Source organism: Archocentrus centrarchus, chromosome 10, assembly GCF_007364275.1.
Source record: "Archocentrus centrarchus isolate MPI-CPG fArcCen1 chromosome 10, fArcCen1, whole genome shotgun sequence".
In the NCBI taxonomy this organism is placed as follows: Eukaryota; Metazoa; Chordata; class Actinopteri; order Cichliformes; family Cichlidae; genus Archocentrus; species Archocentrus centrarchus.
In genome coordinates this window covers 13056776-13070785 of record NC_044355.1, presented here as the reverse complement: position 1 = coordinate 13070785, position 14010 = coordinate 13056776, and the positions used below count along the sequence as shown (strand labels likewise).

Genomic DNA, 14010 nt, shown 5'->3' with positions numbered 1-14010 from the left:
TTCTCAAACTACTTGGAAACAGAGGAAGTTGACCAGAGTTCAACTTCATGCAAATGAGCAGTAATGCATTGGGGAAATAGCCAGCTTAATGGTAGAGGTATTTAAGGGTACTTTCCATTTTTTTGTCATAAATCCTCCTGCGACTACAGTTACTATAACGGGTGGCAACAGCCGACATACTTCCTCAACAACTTTACAGTACAAATTCAAATGCCTACAATCAACAGCAGGCACGCTGTACATCAGTGAGGCAACTAGGCAACACTAACAACAGGCAAAGAAAAATAATGTAGAGAAAGCTCTTTTTGCCTTTACTATGAAGAATGCATTGCAAATGTGGCAAAAATATTTATATTTTATAATTCTAAAATGATTTTTAAATCAATTAAGAGAGCATCTGTTGATCCACATCTGCTGCTTAGCTTCTGGTGACACCGTTCAAGTAAATCATAAATTTAGGCTTTTCCTTTTCGCACGCAAGCATTTGTTATTATTTTGAAACTGTTTTATACCATAAAAGCTTAATTAGTGAATTAAATTTTTTTATATTTTAATCTCCAATGAGGAGATGTAGCCTCTTACTGAAAAGTGAAGCCAATATGGAAGTGCCTTAAACCAGATTTTTTTTCTAATGACCAATAGGGGGCGATTCCTCTCGCTTTAAAAACAAGTCCTAACATATAGAGGTCTATGAATAAAACAACTGCACAACTTATTTCATTTATAACCTTGGCAAACAATGTGTTTCTGGTTGTATTCACTAGTGTCAAGTCTTATGTAACACAACACAATGTTACTTTTATAAATTATGGTTCCCTTTAGATTAAAATAATTGCACAACAGATAATACTGGCTCAAGGCTTTGTCTGACATGACAGGCTGATATCATCTTCAGCAGTGCTCTCAGAAAATTATTGAGCTTGCATCACTGTTATTAGCACAAATACACAGGGAACCCATACTGAATATAACCAGTGTTATATGTCATGCAGCAGGCAGTGCAAAGTCTGTATAATGAGACTGAGGGAAGCCTGGACAAGAAGGGGGCTTTATTTTGCTATAGTTGAATATTTATTAAATATTCATCTCTAGCAATCAGAGTTGAATATTTAAGTGTTTATTGGTCAGAATGTCCACAATACTGCACAACCAACCAAAAATTAAATGTATAAAAAGTGTATTATTAAATACAGATAATATTCAGATTTTAAGCTTTAACTTTTTGTCTAATCCGATTCTTATTATGCACAGAGAAATCGTAATTACATCAATCATTTTAAATCAATATGTCTGTGAGTTGAAACGTTTTGTATAATCTGGGCCATTTTCTTTGCCATTTGTGGCTAAGACATTTTTCCAAATATCTGAAGGGGAATATGCAGCTAATGCTCTAACCTACTTTTACTTAAGACAATAACAGCCTGAATGGGGCTGTTAAACTGATACCATAAGGGATAAATCCACCGTAAATTACAGTAATTTACCACAGACACAGTAATAGCTCCTGCAGGAATAACTGCTATTTTTCTTATTAAGAATACCATAAAACAAAATGAAAACACATTAAACTTATTGTAATATGATACCTCTATTTAACAAGAATTTTCAACAAAGAAAAATCTGGGGGGAAAAAGAACAATTAGAAACACCATGATGCAGATCTAACAAGAAAAAGTATGGTAATCTTTGTAAACATAGTATGGATTGAACTGTACTGTACTTCAGATTATCAAGTCAGTGTGGGCACCTTTGTATTATAATATATAATAATTGTATATTTTAGAAGTTAGAATGAAAAATCAGTCAATAAGCACTGTTGTATTAATACAGGTAGAAGAATACATAGAACCAGATTGCCAAACACGTATGTCAAATTATTATAAATTATTGTGTTAAATGATGTAAGTAATATTGATATTTGGAGATATCAAAAATGACAGTATTCAGTATTTGCTAAATTAGATGTTACTGTTGTGAAATTAAAATGATACAGTGCTTTTGTAAGGTGTTACAAGTGTATAAATGCAAAAAAAAAAAGGGGGGGGGGTAATTTTAGCACATTGGTTGGTGGCTGTTGGGCAACATGATGACATCATAATATGTGATATCGATAAGAACCTTCAGGGGCCTACAGCCTCAGTCACACAGGCCTAGAGACCAGGCCGTGACCCCTGGCAGCCTCTGGTCGCTAGGGAAGAATGTGTTTTCCACGACAAGTTGGCGAGTAGTTGCAGGACGTTGCTTGCTGTTCCTGGGTGAAAACAGTCACAAAGAGAACCTCCTTGTGACTGCGTTGGTCACTACCAGATTGCCACCCATGGTTTGCAGGCAGACAAGCTGGTGTCTTCTGTACAAACTCTGAGCAACCACGGCAATCTGTTAGCAACCAAAGCCATTGCAAGGTGGTTTTCGGTGCAGGACTGTATACCTTTTTGCAACCAATTTCATCTAGTGGCAGCCAGCAACCTCCTGCAACCACTTGCCAACTAGTCTGGAATACACATTTTCCATGAGATCACTGACCGGTCTTTAGACCTACATGAATGGGGCTTAGCATTCAATTTCATAAAACAGTTAATGTCCAGTAATCACTCGCAAACAGTCGAGGAATACTCGCTGTTCCCAGCAACCAGGTGGTTGCCAATCAGTGTCTAGGCCTGTGTGCCTGTTTGCTCAACTCCTGAGTGTATAGGAGATTGCAGACCAACAAACAGACATACAGAGATTGTGTATTACAGTAAGATGTGTAAAATATTGTTGTAACCCGAGGAGGGGATCACTTAGATCACGAACAGTTTTGTACTCAAAAGCACAGATGCAACTTACATTTTACGAACATTCACAAAATTAATTTAGCAGTGTTGTGATTATTTCAGTTATGTTGTGATTAGACTTTGATTAATGCGAGCATGATGATGTAGTGTGTTTGTGTCACCAAGAAGCACATCAAGGTTTAGCTAGCAACAGCTGACCATGACCAAGATACTCAGCAACTAAGAACATCAGTGTTCAGGCACACAACTTACAGGTACACATTAAGAACATTAAAATAATAGCATAATAGCAATCAAACAGCTGACAGCATTACACTGTAAGGCAAATATTCGCTTGATTTTTTTTACAGTAGGAAATGGTGGTAAATTACAGTGAGCACACTGTAAAATAACAGTTTCAAGCTTGCAAAAGTACGTGCCAGTGTAATCTAACAGGAAAATTTAGAACAGTCATTCTGATTTTTGCCATGAGTGAGACCATGAGAGTCTTTTAAAATGAATCAAGCTAAGTCCTGCTACTGCATCTCTGGAACAGCGCCAGAGGGTGCTGGTGGTGTAGCTGCACCTGCACCTAAAAAGCCCTAAGGGGCCCACACAAGGCCTGTACAGATGCTCTGTGTGCAGATGAGCTGGGAGTGTGTGGGCGGGTGCATGATTGAAGAGAACAGAGGTGTGCCAATGTTTGCACCAAGGTCTGGCATGACCAACTTCTGTCAGGGAAAGCAACATTTAAAATTGCTGTGTTTGCATTCGATAAAAGCCTAAGCTGTGGTGACTCCTCAGTGAGCGAACAGCCCAAAGGTAATAAATGCAAATTAATTGTGAGGTGTGCCTCTCAGGCAAATAAAAATCACTGGTCACAGAGTCCGAATTAAAACACATCAAAATCAATTTAAACCCGAGCTGAATCAGAGTCATTATGCCTCAAGGAACCTCAACTTTGACTTGTCCGGATACGGAGTGATGCCAGTGACTGTTGATTATTATTATTTTTTAAATTAAAACTCAGACTTTATATTGAAATAGTCTTTACTGCAGTATTCCCAAGTGTGAAAAACCTCTCTCTTCCTTTCCCCAAGGGCTAAAATCTACTCATTTTCCATCTAAGGGGGGCCCCCAAACTGGCCCCATATAGGCGGCCCCAAAGCCCCACCAGTTACAGTCTCTGGTGCTGTGTGTGTGTGTGTGTGTGTGTGTGTGTGCACCTGTCACTCTAATACGTGGTGAGTTGTCGGTAATTGCTGGACCGTTGCGACCTCCTGAACCCCTGTAACAGAGCTCAGAGAGCCGCTGTAAAGAGTATCCCCACCACACAAACACACTCACACACACCCACCCTCACACACACCAACAGAAAACATCACGCGCAGCCTCGGCTCGAGATGATGATGAAGAAGAGGAGGAGGAGGAGGACAGAACCTGCGCTGGAGGCGACACCTGTCAAACCGTTACTGAACACAGTTGGTTTATTTAAAAAGACTGAGGCGCCCTGAGGACTTGGGGGGACAAAGCGAGGTGGAAATAGAGATTAGTCGCACCTATTGCCGCTGTTTTGCGCTGAGGGAGAGACACGGACCCCTTTGAGGAGAGAGGGAGAAAGAAAGGGACTGTGGCAGTAACGTTATGACAAGCCGTTTTGGAGTTGAAGTAGCGAAGTTGACGTTAGGTTGTAGATGTCGGCTGAGAAGAGCTCACTGACAGCGAGAAACGGGAGCGAAAAGACGCTGGAGAGGAAAAAAACTGGACTTTATACGAGGTTAGCCCCTCTCTGACACTCTCTCTCGCTCTCTCCCTAACACGCACACACAGACACTCCAAACACATTAACCACAGTGGAGCTCAGAGTGAAACAACAGGGTGGGAGATAACTCGTGCACATCGCGGAGCTCCGGTGCGGACAGACCGAGCGTCCCCATTCCTCTGCGGCGCGCTCGCCGGGCTGTAGCGACTGCTGACCGGGACTTACCGGAGCCCCAGAAATAACCTATTAACTTGAGAGAGGGACGATAGGGCAAGGATGCCCTGAGGGGAGCGAGCAGCAGAGAGGCGGAAAAAAAGGGCAACAAAAGGTATGATGTGGTTCGTGTTGGTGACTGCATTTGTAGAGGAAACGACTCATTCAGTGCTGTCAGTCTGTCACCGTGTCACGGCTCATGATGGTTACATGTTGATGCCAACCAGCTTTTCACTCCATCCTTGTAAATATGTACGCGTGTCCTGGTTTGAATAGACGTGTGTTCATTTGTGCAGCTACCTGCTGGACCAAGCTTTTTACGCAGAGAACTGGAACCAAAAAAGAAAAAAGTCCGAGATTTAAACAGCAGGGCTTCAGAGAGTTAACGAGCAGAGGGAGATTAAAGCGAGAGATTATACTTTGTAGAGAGAAAGAATTCCCACTTGTATGTTTTCTCTCATCCCTCCTATCGCTCTTTCCTGTTCCCTCCCTGCATCCCCTATGTGAGCAGTAGTGGGTGTGTGTGTGTCTGTGTTTGTGTGTAACTGCGTGCAGTCTTTTCTATAAGTGTGTGCATGCATTAGAAAGGCCAAGTCTCCCAACAGGCATGCCCTTCTTACATGACAATGTCTACACCACCTCCTCTCTCTCTCTCTCTCTCTCTCTCACACACACACACACACACACACACTCAAGAGTCTGTGTGCTTTGATGTTCCACGATGCGCAGGACACCAGCTAGACTAAAACGCACAATCCAAATGTTGCGTCATGTAACTCGTCTCATTAAAACTGACTGAGATGTAAACATAAACATCCATCTGCGCATGCACACACGTACATATACTGTACAGGATTAGCAGTCATTCAGGACCATATTGAGACGGCAGATTAGAATGAGATTCTCAGGGCCAGAGCAGTTGAACATGGGATTAAAGAAAAAAAAGGGAGCGATGGATGGATGGATGAAGTGATGGAAGGAGAACAAGGGGAGAGAGTGAGAGGCAAAGGGGCCAGTGACAGGCAAAGAGGGGAAAGCGAGAGAGCAGCACAGAACATGAGATTAAAGTGTAATGTCCTAGAGAGGCCGAGAGAAAGAGAATCCAGGGCAAGTCATGCAGTTAGAAGGAACTGCATTGGCAGAATGTGGCGAGAATAAAGACGAGGTGAAGGCAGCAGACACTCTTTCTCTATTGCCTCCCTTTTGATCTTCTCTTATTCACCCATCTGAAAGCAGGAGGGGAGCGCTGCTTATATAACCAGCCATTTAAAACACAATAAACCAAGGGGTTTGGAGGGAAAAAAAAACACTTTAGATTGTGAAATTACTGAAAAAAAAAAAAATCTAATCTAAAACCTGGGAACAGATGTGCATCCTCTGCCTGGCAGACATCAGCATCATCCCTGTGCCTGAATGGCAGTATTCTTCATTTTCCTGAAATCTGTTACAGGCATCATTCATCCTATCAAAAGACATTTAACTGGTCCAAATCCTTAAACTCAACCAAGGATGTTTTAAAATTTCAGCAGTACACATGTTAAAAGATATATTAATACCAGTGTGTTCTGCACAGCATGTGTCTTTTGTTAACACTTCTGTAGCTCTAACTGAACTCAAGGAATTGCTCCAGACAGATTAATGTTAAAGCAGCTTTTAGCCTTGTATCAGCATTGTTGACTTAGCTGTGCCATCAGGTTGCTGATGCCACTATTGGGCAAATAAAAGACATTAAAGTTTGATAAAGGAGCCTGCTTTAAAACAACACAGAGTATTAGATTTTATTGCACAGGTTATTAACTGTTTAAAGTAGAGGTTTCTCCATGCAGACCTTTATGTTGAGGCTCAGTAGCAAATGTGTCTAAAGTCAATGAGATTTACTCATTACTTATTTTATAATTGACACACTTAACATTTTTAAACTTGCATTAAAAAGATTTTTCCGGGTCACGCTGGGGCGCTGCAACAAGTTGGAAAAGGTGAACATTAGCATTTATTTGGTTTCTGGCCATGTGGTTAGGCCAGGGCCAAAATTCACTCCTCTTCTGGTTCATTTGTAGTTTACAGAGGGGGAAAATATCTGAGACTTGAGCTCATAAACACTCCAGCTTTCCATCAGTAACTTCATCTGTCTTCTGTGTGGTGTTGAGAAGGCGGGATTATCAGAGCTTTATCAGAGCAGAACGACCAAAACAATCATCTGAAGGGCTCGAAAATGTTGCATATGGTTGGGAATAACTGCAGTTATATTCTTCTGTTGGTTTGCCAATTCCATTAATGTTACATGTAAGTCTAGTTCCTTAAAACTTTACTCCTTCCTTGTTGGACTGTGCATATGCAGCCAGTGTATTCTGCACTATTAGATGTAAAACCCCAGCAGTATGACCTTGGGGGTTGTGACTACCCACAGTTTTGATCAGGAGTGACGTTATTTCCCTGGTGGCAGTTTGTTCAGTTTACCACTGAGTGATTGCATGCTCACGTTCAAGGCACTGGGTCGGTTCCCTGTGGTAAAACTCTGCCTCATGTATCTCAGTAATGTGTCTGCTGTCCCGAGGCTATTTTACCTTCGTATTGAACATGCCTACATCGATGATTTCTGATTCTGCTTTCATTTTACAAAATTTGATCTTTGTCATCTTTATCACCCACACTGTAGCTTACATCTACAGAGATTTACGTCACTATTAGCCACTGTCCACCGCTTTGTTTTCAAGCCTAAGATCATGACGTTCAGTTTTAATGTTTCACAGCAAAATGTAAATAATTGAGTGACTCTGGCATGCTGTTAACATTTCCTTTTATTAATGATTCAGTACTGGAATTGGTACCAGTCCAAATCAATACCCAATTGGAGTAAATGGATGATGTCCATGCTGACCTGCACTGGCTTGTGGCCTTTTCGTGGCGGTTCATTTATTTATTTATGTTAAATCTTTTGCTGTCTCAGGATGGTAAATGGTTAAGTTCACTAATGAACCAGATGAACTGAACCAGATCAGATTGTGCTTTATTGATCAGCAAGACAGGAAATTGTCTTGTCATTGAATACAAATGGAAAAAATAGAGTACAGAGCTCAGTATTTTTTGCTGATATACCAATATTGACAGCTACAAGATTAAAAGCAAATGTTTAATATTGTATAGGTCCCCCCTCACTTCCCCTCTGAACCCTCTGACCCATTCGGGCATAGTCATGGGGCTTTTGGGAGTGTCCCATGATGTCTGATACCATGCGTTCCGGTACATCCTGTAGATCGGGGTGGGCAACTCCAAGCCTCGAGGGCCGGTGTCCTGCAGGTTTTAGATGTGTTCCTGATCCAACACACCTGAATCAAATGGCTGAATTACCTCCTCAGTATGCAGTCAAGTTCTCCAGAGTTCTGCTAATGACTTCTATATGTGATTCAGGTGCGTTGGATCAGGAGCACATCTAAAACCTGCAGGACACCGGCCCTCGAGGCCTGGAGTTGCCCACTCCTACTCCATCAAACTACTATCTGAGGATGCCTTGGGATGTTTGTGGTATTCTTTGAGCTGCTACTGTGCAGTCTTTATGGAATGGTGGGCCACATGGGGGTGTGCTTGGCGCACAACATTGTTGGCAGGTGGGTGGTATCATCCACAAATGCCAGCAAAACACCACATTGTAATGAGATGATCAATGTTATTCACTTCACCTGTCAGTGGTTTTAAAGCTTATGTAATAGTAGAGTCTGTGGCTCCATGGCACAAAACCATGTACTTTTGCTTACAAACAGAACAACCCGACAGAAGAGGGTTGTCTGCTATATATGGGTTTCCAGATATACCTGCACATTAGTGTTTCCAGTCACACCACACTATTAAAGCCTGTGTGTGGGAAACACTGCACTTTGCAGCCAGATTTAGAGTTCAACCCGCCCCCGAAACAATGATTTCATAACCGTGCCCTGAACAGCTTTACAGAGACTCAGACTGAGACAGCACCCAGGATAATTTACTGAGGATTACGGCACATTTTATCTTCTCTTAACACAAGGAGGAGAACACAAAGCTCATTTAGATGTAAACAGTCAAACTGAGGGTGACAAAAATCTATAACTCTAATCTGAACGCATTCTTTACAAGTCAGGATAACTAATCTTACTGTACAGATTCCTCATTTTGTTTATGCCTGAAGCACGTGTCTGTAGATATTTGTTCCAGGCTAAAAAGGAAAAAAAAAAAAAAAAATATGAGAAAAAGCTGCTAATTGAAAATCACATGCTGGGTAGTCTAAATCTGTTTAGATTTAAACCTATTAATTAACTTGTTATCTGTATCACCTCAATCAAATTCAATTCATTCGCTATAAGAATTTAGTTCTGTGGATTCTGTGATCCAAACAGTTATTATCCGCATAATTTCAATGTTTTTGTGCATAACAGAAAATCTAGAGAGCGAGATCCACTTGGAAAGTTTGCCCATGCACTTGTTATCTCTCAGCTATATTCTGCTAGGTACTCGTGCAGTATTTTGGATCTTGTATAGGGGTCGAATGTCAATGCTTCAAAGCATCAAGGAGTCCCAAACGGACTCAGATTCTTGAAGTCGAGCATTCAATCACTGCACAGAGATCAGATGTGCTGTTTAGAGTTAAATTGCGTGAGAAGAGCTTCATTTGAACATAAACACGTGTGCTTCCTGACTCATGAGAGCACCACAAGAAAGAATGACTAAAGATTAAAATAATAGGAGTAAACAACTGATTGCAATATGAATGACAACACTGATTCAGTGGAACCTTCATCTAATATACAATTACAGTACTGGTGCTATACATTGATACTGATAAAGTTTGCTCAAACTAGATGGCCAGAGTTGACAAAAAGCAAGTGTTAATTTTAATTACATTTTTGGCTCTAATGGTAAAATTATTTCTGCCATTTGCTGGTTTGTGTTTGTCTGTCGGCAGGATTATGCAAAAACTACCAGGCTGATTTTCATGAGTGTGCAGAGGTGTAGCCTGGGCAAAGTAAGAGCCCATTACAGATAACGTTCTTTAAATTTGCGAGATAAATCAACAACATTGGAGTGCCCGCCTAGTTTAATTTGTTTAATGATGAGATGTCTCATTACTTAGATTTTTGTTATGTTTGTTACCAACAGTGCTTTAGCATTTGAGTGCCAACACACTTCCAGTCAGAATTATGATCGAGTTACTGTTTGACTGTCTGTTTGCGTTGCTGGACTGAAAAATGTTCCAAACCTTGACCTCAAAATCTCAAAGTGCAGTGTACCAAACTGGAATAGTGTTTACTGTTATACCCCAAACACTTGGTGCTGATAAGCATTCTCATTATCTGCCTGAACTGAGATCAAATCTCAGTGTGGCAGCTGTCACAACAAAAACAGATGCTGAAGGTTGAGCTACCCAGCTACTATAAGGTAAACTTTCAACGAGTTGGTTTAAACGTTTATACCGGGTGAAGTTATTTTGCCAGTCAGTCTCACAGTGTAGGTAAAAATTCATATTTTAATTTCACGTTTTTTCCTCACTCTTCTGCTTTCCTTTTTAATCACTTAGTTAAAATAGAGGTGAGGCCACGTTTCAGTCCACCAGTCAGGATTTAGCAGCATATGAATCAAAATCTGCTGACAGCTTGTGGGCTGTTCAGACACCATCAATCACATGTGATCAAATCACACCTGCAGCCCTTATGAAGAGATAATTACATATTTACACCTTCAACTTTTTTTTTTTAAAAGATGTGGATATGGATTATTATGTTAATACTATGAGTAACTAGGGTAATACAATAATTTCAAATATCAAGACTTTAGGGGGAAAAAAAATTCCACTTGGCTTTTCCTCTTTCTGTGAATAAAGCAAACACTCCTTTCTACATACAACTGGAAGACCAAAAGCTAGATATGTTGGTTTCACGATACATTTTTCCAAGATATATCCATTTATTCTCTATGCAAACTGTTGTAGGAGGTTATATGGCACTGAAACAATCTGTTTTTATTGCATAATCGAAGTAATGCAATATTTTGGCTTAGACTGTCTTGAAAAGGCATAATACATACAAACCCCAGATAACCTGAAATAAATATTGTATCTCTCACAGAAAATGCCAGATAAGAACAGTAACGGATTGGATGCATTACACTCAGGAAGGTTTTAACAATTTGGGATGCTTTCAGACAAACATGCACACACACACACACACACACACACACACACACACACACACACACACAAAAACAAAAAACAAACCAAAAAAAAAAAAAAAAACAGCAGCCTTGCATTATCCTCCATTATATTGCATTATGTGCGTGTGTGTGTCTGAGTATGTGCGTCAGTCTATTTGCTGGAGCAGAGGAATAGTGTGGGAGATGCAGGCGGGTCAGAGAGTGTAGGAGTCACGCAGAAGGAAGTTCAGAGATGAGCTTTTGTTTGAGCAGCAGAGATGACTTCAGAGCGCCCGCACTGTTCTCATACCTAGCTGTACACCAGCCAAAGGCACCTCCAGAAATATTGGCACCTGTGATTAAATGGCAGAATGAGCTGAGTAACAGCAAAAAACAAGAAATTAGCTACGTTCTGTTCCATTAAAATTCTCATTTATGCATAACGAGATTGAACAGACGTGACAGGAATGCACCAACGAACCCTGGCTGTTTATTAAAAAGTAAAAATTTAAGTGATGTTTTATTTAAGGAACATATGGAAGACACAGAGGCTGCTCGACAAAGGGCATCAATAGTTGGAGATGTCTTTTTGTTTTTTGTTTTTCGTTGCGTTTTCAGACATGCAGACTAAACCTTGTGTTTTGTGAACAACACCCTCTGACACGAAAGGGGAAATTACTAATTGTTTAAAAAATATGGGCAATTTGATTTACATGCACCTACATGTAATTTACATTACACCATTACAAGGCTGATATCTAACAGCCTTAATTCACACAATACTCAAAATCAACTATCGTATAGAATGAAGAACAAGAGCAAATTTTAACAGTTAAGCCACTCAAACGAGCAAATATCCAGATATTCATCCGGAAATATGACTGGAGCAATGAATTGATTATCACAGTAATTATGCCAATAATTTTCAGTGGGTCGCCTAATCAACAAATTAGCCAAAAAAGGTTTCACCTCTGCTTTCTTACTGTGCTAAACACTTCTAGTAATACCATTAGCAGTAGCACCTCATGCTGAAGGAAACCACAGATGAACTGTTGTCATTAGGCATGTTTACTGGAGGTTAATGGGTGGTAATTAGAAACTATCAGAGAGCATCACTGTGAGCTGAAGTTTCTGACAAATTGTGGTTGTTACTGTGTCAAAAATCATTGTAGAAAGAAAATGTTTGTAGAGAATATATGCCCAGCGGTGAAGGGAAAGCAGAGACCAAAGATGTGATCATCTGGATGAGGAGTTGAATTGAGGCAAAGAGGGATTTCTTTTTGATCCTTCTTGGATCAAAGGCTCTGAAAGCTAATGGAGAGGGACAGGTATGAAAGTATTAATGAATAAATCAGGAACCTACAGTCAGGGTTTAGTGATTATTTTGGGAATAAAGACCCATTCACCATCTCATTTCTGAACATCATGGGGTTTTCATGATGTGTGACCCCATGTGTTTCTTTGTGTGTGTTGCAATTACTCAAAATGCATAAAAACACACGACATCTCCCGCATTTTCCCTCACAATACGAATCTGAATTAGGCGACTGGATTTGATTAAAAAAATAAATAAATAAAAAGAATCGGAATATAAAAGAATACCTCACAGCAGCCGAAAATGTGGAAAATGTGTAAAGGTACGAGTGTTACAAAAGCTCGAGATTGTCTTCATTTTCCAATTTCGTATCAGTTGCACCACAGTTTACATCTGTTGCAGCAGTCTGACTGCTCTGCCTGCAGCAAAAGTAGTGTTGCAATCACATGTGGTGCATGTAATTTATTTGGAACTTTAAAAAAAAATAATAAAATAAAAAAAAAGAAAGCTCATTTTCAATTTTGGAATTTGCACCAGCTGTGTGTTTTTGCTGGCAGGGTAGTTGCTTAATGGCAACCAGTGTGTGTTCTGAAAAAAAAAACAAAAACAATGACAAGTATGTAGAAAACGTGTGATTTCCATCTTTTACATGTTTGTATATGTTGCAAAGTCCTTCTTAGGGACTTTCTAAAATCAGTTTTTGCCTGCACTGTTTTTGGTGAATGCCTGTTCAAGTGACTTAATAACCAGCAGAGACTGGATGTTGAAACACAAGGTGCACAAGACGTGATATGTCGAATCACCAGCTATGCCAGTAAAGAGTTATAGACAAGCTCTTCTACACATTCAGAAATCATTAAATGGAGGAAACAAACATGCACAAAAGTCAGATACCTAGCAACATTCAGAAAGTGCTCCACTCTCTCCAAAGCAATAAAAGATGGTGCATGATTGTCAGGAACAAGTGGCAGGAATATGTGCTCAACCTGATGAATAGAATGCCAATAGGTCTCTTAGGTATGCATGGGTTGCACTAGACTCTGTGCTTGAATAAGAATTGATAATTACCCTATAGCTTCTCTGGAGTGTACTCATTGTCTGTTTACAATTAGGGACAAAGATAAACACAGCAAAAACAGAACGACAGACAGCTGGCAGACTAAGTGCTTTTAGCTCAGCCTCTTTACTCAGCAACAGCACATCTCACGCACAGGGTTTTTTTGTTCCTCTTTTTAAAAAGTTTAGCACCCCCCCCCCCCCTTTTTTTTTTTAATTCCATGGAATAATAATGAAATGGAGAGTGACAGGAAGTGATAGAAAAGGATACAAAACAGGTGGACGAAATGTAGGAGAGGTTGTCAGCTGGATTTGAACTTCAGCCTGCCACCAGGCTGAAGTACGTCTCAAATTATTGGATTTAAAATGACTTGCTTTGTCCATCTCTCTCACGCATGCATGCACACACACACACACACACACACACACACACACACACACACACACACACACACACACCTCCAGGGATTCTCCTCCAAAGGCATAAGTGCCAAGTTCAACCTAGCGAGAGTAATAGTGACCTATCTAAGAGTGCCTTCTGGTGGAGTGTGTGAGAGGGTGTGCGGCCCTTAAATTACCCATCTGTAGGTATTTCCTGTGCATGGCTCATTCTGAGCGAGAGACAGGAAGAGATGGAGAGAGAGTCGGAAAACCCCTCAATCATATTTAATGGGACTATTTATCCATATACTGTCATAAGACGGTGTGTGTGCATGCAGGGCTGCATTTGTGTTTTGCTGAGAGATGGGGTATAT

At 40.4% G+C, this 14010-nt stretch overlaps 2 protein-coding genes across 5 annotated transcripts in view; one reads left to right on the top strand and one right to left on the bottom strand.

The window, feature by feature from the left end:
- Positions 1–14010, bottom strand: part of macrod1 (mono-ADP ribosylhydrolase 1) — a 164612-nt gene that overhangs the window by 97862 nt on the left and 52740 nt on the right. The gene's annotated exons all lie outside the window — the stretch shown is intronic.
- The window catches only part of flrt1b (fibronectin leucine rich transmembrane protein 1b), a 37058-nt gene that overhangs the window by 1277 nt on the left and 21771 nt on the right, over positions 1–14010 (top strand). The window contains exon 1 of one of the 3 annotated variants that reach the window (XM_030738971.1): positions 4006–4530. The exons of 1 other annotated variant lie outside the window; for it this stretch is intronic. The gene's annotated coding sequence lies outside the window, so the exon portion shown is untranslated. Of the gene's footprint in view, positions 1–4005; positions 4844–14010 lie in introns of those variants that run through there. One more of the 3 variants, XM_030738970.1, reaches the window with a different exon arrangement.